The sequence below is a fragment of the Dipodomys ordii genome, unplaced genomic scaffold (assembly GCF_000151885.1).
Source record: "Dipodomys ordii isolate 6190 unplaced genomic scaffold, Dord_2.0 Scaffold74, whole genome shotgun sequence".
Lineage (NCBI taxonomy): Eukaryota > Metazoa > Chordata > Mammalia > Rodentia > Heteromyidae > Dipodomys > Dipodomys ordii.
In genome coordinates, this window is record NW_012267290.1 from 137,127 (window position 1) to 144,041 (window position 6,915).

Genomic DNA, 6,915 nt, shown 5'->3' on the forward strand with positions numbered 1-6,915 from the left:
ACACACACACACACACACACACACACACAGGGAAAAGGAGACAGGCATATGGGAGATGTTGTCGGAGAATGGAGTGCCCAAGGATACTGGAAATGGGAGGAGGCAGGGAAGGATCCCCCCCAAGGGTTTAAACAAATATGGCCCATTGACACCTTGATTTTTTTGACTTGTGGCCACCTGCTTTGTGACAAGGTATTTGGCAGAAAAACAATGCACTCCATAAGTGATAAAAATCCAGGATCCAAATTCATGGCGTTTCCACACATATCCCCCAACACCATGATCTGAGTTTTCTTCAAGGTAATTTGCATAACAAGGCCGTATGCACAGGGGACCCCTAAAATGTCTTACAGAACCAGTCAGGCATTTCTATTGCACTCACAACCAATGGAACAGAGAAACGGCACAGGAGATACATGGTAGAGTGCAGCAAAGCATTCTGGGCCCTTAAGCCATTGTGGGTGGAGCCATGTCTGGGAACCTGACTCTACTCCTAATTCACCTACAGTCCCAGCATTTGGTGGGAGCAAGCACACGGCCTCTGCTAAGTTACCTTGTGGAGGCTGGTGAGTGGAGGCCATGATCCTGTTGTCATGCCACAGCAACACACAACCTGCAACTGAGTGGAGACCATTGGGCCCAGCCTGGTCCAACATCTAAGAGTCTGTAACCACACTTTCTCACTGATAGATTGAACTAGCATAATTGATAAAGTAACATCATGAGCGATAACCCCACCAAGCACAGAGCCAATGGAGAAAAGTAAGCTCAGATTGGAAGCAGTCATGGTTCATGGTAAATATGTAAAGCCAAGGCTGCTAACTGAAGATACAGCCCATGGCAGGATGCGGAGAAGGAAAAAGATGGCTAAAGCAAAGAAATTGAGCATCCGTTTCTCTAGAACAACACCATGTCAGAGAAGAAAACAGGCAATCATAAGCAAGCCATTGGCTCTCCATGAGGAAAAGTCTCTTTCCTGGGAAATGGATTGGGCTTGTGGATCACCACTAGACAGCAAGCCACAGGCGCCGGACAGGCCAAGTGCCCTACGGCCTCCTCCGCCCTCTGCTATCATGAATAGTTATTTTTTCCTGGATGCTAATATACTCCTCACTAGGGACCAGAGACCTTGAGAACATGCAGTGTGTTGTTAGCAGAGAAAGGGCCAGAACCTCTGACTCCAGGTTCCAGTGGTGGTGCTTTTGTTCTTATTCAGTACTCTTCTCCCTGCCCCTAGAAACAGCTTAGATAGGAGACAGCCCATGTGGGGGATCCTTAGAGAAGCTTCCAGGAACACTCTACAGGGACCCCCTGACAGCCAGAATCAGGACCTGCTCCCAAGGCTTTTCTACCATGCAGTTAGTGGCAGGGCAGAGAGAGGCCACACCACGCTCTTGTCCCTGGTGGCCCACCAGGCAGAGTGAGTGCGAGTTTCTTCGTTGCCTTGAGACACTCCCAGGTACCTCTCTCGAAATGTGTCAGATTTCGAGTGGACTATTTCTGAGAGATGAGCAGTGAATGCGTGTGCAGCGGCTTGAATAGAGTTGTCCCTGGCAAGCATTCTAGAAGACAAATATAGGAACTCTGGCACAGAATCAGGATGGGTACCTCAGGGGTGTGGGAGTGATGAATTCTGAGCCAGGTCCTCTCTTCACAGCTCTACAGCAAGGCAGCTCTTTGGGCTTTGCACTATCATCACTCTTCCTAAGAGTCCAGGTCAAACTTTGTGTTTACCTAAAATTAGCTACCTAAGAGACTGACCTCAGTGTCACATTTCTCCACTTTGGGTGGGAGCCACGTCGTCTCAGAACAGAAGCCCTACTTATTCCGTGCCAATCAGAGACTCTCACTGGCAACTTATGTCTTATTTGAGTTTCAAATTAAAAGAAGATGAATTATTTGTTCATGTGTGTGGATCTTTGTTGTTGTTGTTGCTTGTGGGGCTTGAACTCAGGACCTAAGCACTGTCCCACTGAGTTCTTTTGCTCAAGGTTAGCACTCTACCACTTTGAGAGGTCCCACTACCAATTTTTGAATGGTTACTCCAATTAAGATTCTCACAGAGCCTGGCACTGGTGGCTTATGCCTGTAATCCTAGCTACTTAGGAGGCTGAGATCTGACGATCACGGTTCAAAGCCAGCCTGGGAAGGAAAGTCTTAGACACTCTTATTGCCAATTAACTATCAGAAAACCAGAAGTGGTGCTGTGGCTCAAGTGGTAGAGCGCTCACCTTGAGCTCATAAGCTCAGGGACAGCGCCCAGGCCCTATGACCGACCCCCCCCCCAAAAAAGAGTCTCATGGAGACTTTTCTGCCCCAGCTGGCTTCCAACTGTGATACTCAGATCTCAGCCTCCTGAGTAGCTAAGATTCCAGGTGTCAGCCCCTGGTGCCTGACTGGATCAATCTCTTTATAATATGTGTTCACTTATTTATCAGTGGCACTAGGTTTGGACTCGGATCTTTGTGCTTGCCAGGCAGGTATTGTACCACTTGAGCCATACCTCCAGCTCTTTTTGCTTTAGTTGTTTCTCAGATAGAATCCCATGTGTTTCTCCATGGCCAGCCTTGGACAATGATCCTTCTACCTAGGTCTCCTTAGTAGTGGGTAGCTCAAGTGTGTGTCACCACCGTTATTTTTTGAGACAGGGGTCTCATTAACTCTTTGTGCTGGCCTTGGACTTTGATTCTCCTCATCTCCACCTACCAGACTGCTGAGATTATAGGCATGAGTCACCATCACCAGACCACACAATAGTTACTGAGTATTGAGTGCTATGCCAAGCTCTGTTAGTCCTAGAATATGTGGGGTGAGCGTGGCTCGAGGGGGATGGAGAGCTGTGCAGCCTTGGAGAGGCAAGGGCAAAAAGCCTTTGCTGGGGTCCACAGTGTCTTCCAAGGAGAAGTGTGGGACTGAGCTGAGAACACAAATCAAATAAAAGCTAATATATACACAAAGGGGGACTTGGCAGAAAGAGCACCATGTGGTGGATGTAGTTGAACACTAAGTTGAGTTGCCTATTAGATTTGAACCCAGGGGCTTCAAGCGGGAGATGGGGTAGGACCAAGGTCTGCCAGGCTTAGGAATGCAGCTCCAACTCTGCTTCTAGAAACAAGAACCCTGGAGGCCTAGATGTTGGAGACCACAAAGCTCTGATGGCTACACTGAGAGGAAAGACAGAGAGGGAAAGTCATGGCTGGGAAATTGACCACAAGTAACCCAAAGGGGTGGGACTTCCTGGACTATTTTTATTTCCAGTTCAATACACACAGATGCATTGTGATGCCAGAAGTTACATTTAAGGGAGGGAAACTTCCACTGAGTTTTGATTCTGGGAGAGTTGGGTGGGTGTCAGCTCCTGATGAGGTCCTGTGGCCAAGAGTACACAAGCATCAACACATGGTGCAAATCTTTAGGATCTCACACCTCACAAAAGACTATTCTATGGCACATCCAGTTTATGCATATGCATCTTATACCTGAGACTTCAGTAGAACATGTTAACATCATGTCAGGAAATACCTGTGTGACAGAGAAAGGAAATCTATCTGTCTAGTGCCTTCATGTGCTCAGCATTTCCTTCTAGTATATTTTTCCTCATGCCTCCTATATATTGTAATCACTTCAACCGCTTTAAATCCTACAACATAGACATTTTTTATAACCATTTAACAGATGATCATTTTAGGTAACATAATTTGCCTAAAGTTATGCAAGTAGAAATGGATAAAGTCACAATTTCAGCCAATGTCTTTTTATACCAAAGCCCACGCTCCTGATAAAGCTCTGTGCTATTTCCTCATACCTAGGGCCACCCCTGCACATAAGTGGGACAGATGACAACCAGGGACATGTGGCTGATGGGTAGCAAACATTTGCCTACCCCGGTTCTGCCTCCCCATCCATGACAGATTAAAATCCTCACCAGTAAGCTCTCTTTCAAGTCAAACATTGCTTCAGAAAGCCTCTGTTAAAACCCACATATCTGACCTGTCAATCATAAGAAATGGGTCATCACCATTTCAGGACAGAACAGGAAGCTCCAAAAGGTCAGGTTCTCTGCTTTTCCTAGACATGGAAGGGCCATAGCTGTCTAACCACTTCCGTTCCTACCTCCTTTCAGAGGGGGAGACAGAGGGTCCAAGAAGTTTGGCACCTTTCCTGAGGTGTCATGGGGCAGGATCATACTTCTGGCCCACATTTCAGCACAGTATAGCTCTAGTTTTTCTTGATTTTTCCTTCTTCTCTAGCATTTCTGAACTTTTATCTGTTAGCCTTAATATTTTAATGTTTTTAAAGTCAAAATTATTTATGTCTATATTTGCTACCATATTCAACACATTTAAAACTTTAAAAAAAAAAAGTTCCTTCTGCATGATAAGAGATTTGGCAACATTTTACTTCCACACTCCAAACTTGGCTGTGTCTGAATGATCAAGATTTTCAGATCTAGATCACCATGATTGGTTTTCCTCACTATTTCATTTAACAAATAGCTACAGAGAACCTTCTCCTGTATATATTCTCTGTCCACATAGTAAGAGTTCTTTGATAAGCTTATGAAATGTACATCCTGGCCTTACGATAGTTCATGTTTGCATTCAGCTTTATACCTATGTTTATTATACTTAGAAAATAATTAATTCTATTGTTTTCTTTGTGACCAGGATTGATAACATGTCCGTGTGTGTGTGTGGGTGTGTGGGTGTGGGTGTGTGTGATCATACTCTCTCTTGGATTCTTCATTCAAGGCTGGTGTGCTCTGCCTTTTGAGCCACAGCTTCATTTCTAGCTTTTTAAAGGCTACTTCGAGATAAGAGCCTCATAGACTTTCCTGCCCGGGCTGGCTTTGAACCCTGATCCTCAGATCTCAGTCTCCTGAGTAGCTAGGATTACACTGGCAGTTGGCTAACATGTCCTTTTTGTACTTGAGGGGTTTTTTTTTAACCTGATTTTTTTTTCCTGGCTAGCTAGAGTACTTATCAGAGTGATTTTTTCTCTAGGATGGGTGGTGTCTAGTGTTCTTCTCAAGTCCTTCTGTACCTGGTTTGGTAGCATAGCTTTATGCCACATCTACCTTTCTGGGCAGAGACCACAGCTGGCTGCACCCTGACCATCCCTCTCTGGCTGGGTCTTTCCTCCCAAAGTGGACATTCAGCACCCATCTCTGAGCACCCGTACTCATTTACATTCAACCACATTTCTCAGACTCTTGATTTGCCTGTGCCCTGTCATAACTCCAGAGGTCATTCCCAGGCTCATGCCTCTTTTGATCTATTCCATCCTTTTACCTCCCACTGCCCATGTGAAACAGGACTCTAAGGGAGAGGCCAAACAGCTCTAATTGATGGCAAAGACCAGTGAACTTTGGGCTTGATAGGTCAAAGGAGAGAGGGGACTGGGGATGTGGCTCAGTAGTAGATGTGTGTGTGTAGAGGGGGGTATATGTGGAAAATGTGTGTGGAGCACTAGGTGCCATCCTTTGCATTACAAAACTAGCTAACTAACTAAATCAATAAACATACAAACATGCAAATCACAAAGTCGCCCCACGAGTTCAGCTTAGTTTGTCCATCTGTAAGATAATAAGGACTGAACATTTGCCAAGGTAGGGAGCTGGGTGGGAGGGGCAGATGGGTGGGGTGTGGAGGGAGCTGCCTGGATCTGTATGTCTTCCTGTTATTCTATGGGGACTAAAAAAACAAAACACTTTAACATTTTTATAAACCAGCAAGTTATTGTTTCAGGTCTTTGTCCTTCCCAAAGAAAAACCCCAAACAGGCATTTCTAGACTGCACATTTCTAAATATAGTAGATGATAATTTAATAAGCAAACCAAGTAATACATAATGCTTAGTTATTTCTCAGACTAAAACCCCCCACAAATTTAAGTCTCTAAGAGGCATTATAAAAATTGCATTTTTCATTCCCCTCCTCCCCCTCCCTATCCATGGCCTTCCTGAAAAGAAGATCATTTCTTTACACCTGTGGCTGTCACACCTCTCAGAATGTTGGCTTTCATGTAGGCACAGACCCCCCTCTTCTTTCTCTCTCTTGTTTGTCTTCTTTTCTTTACCCACAACCTTCTTTCCTACTTAACCATATTTGCCAATTATTGTCAGTCTGGTGTGCTTGATTTTGAGTAGTAGAGATGAGATGTAGGGCTTTGCACATACTAAACAGGTGCTCTACTACTCGGCTTACATCCCAAGACCTGTTGCTCTGCTTTAAAAACGATCAGTCAACCCACTTTCCTCCTCCAGGAAAAAAATATGGCTTAAATGAGCTAATCAAATGAAGGAAAGCACAAAGCCTTACTTGACTCTTAGATTTTTTTGAGCCAAAATGAAGTCTAGACATTAACCTACTCATCCAAACAAAAGTATGAGATACCCCCACTACCCCTCCACCAGTGGCCGACACTCAGTGCTCCCTCTACCCACAGGAGATGCACTCAAGTCCTGTCCCATGGATGCCAGAACATAGCACTGAGCCCTACACATGCTATATTTACCTCTAAATAGGCATGTGTAGGGTAGCAGTTAATTTGTAAGTTAGGAACAGTAGGAAATTAGCAGCAAGAATTAATAATAAAATAGATTGTAATCATAGATTTTAATAACAAAATATTGTAGTAATATTCTGGTAGATGTTACTTAAAACATGAATTACTTATTTCTACAACTTCCTACTTAATACTTTTGGACAAAGCTGACCTCACATAACCGACAGAGGAATGCAAAGCTGTGGATAAACAGGAGACTGCTGTATATCTATTCAACAGTCTGTTGGTGGTGTCTTATGTTAGATTGAACTTCCCTACTTTTGATGCGTTCTTTCAAACACCATCTCCCCAGATAAATAGTGTCAATTTAACATAAAATTTGTATTTTACTATAACTTTGAGGGACTTAT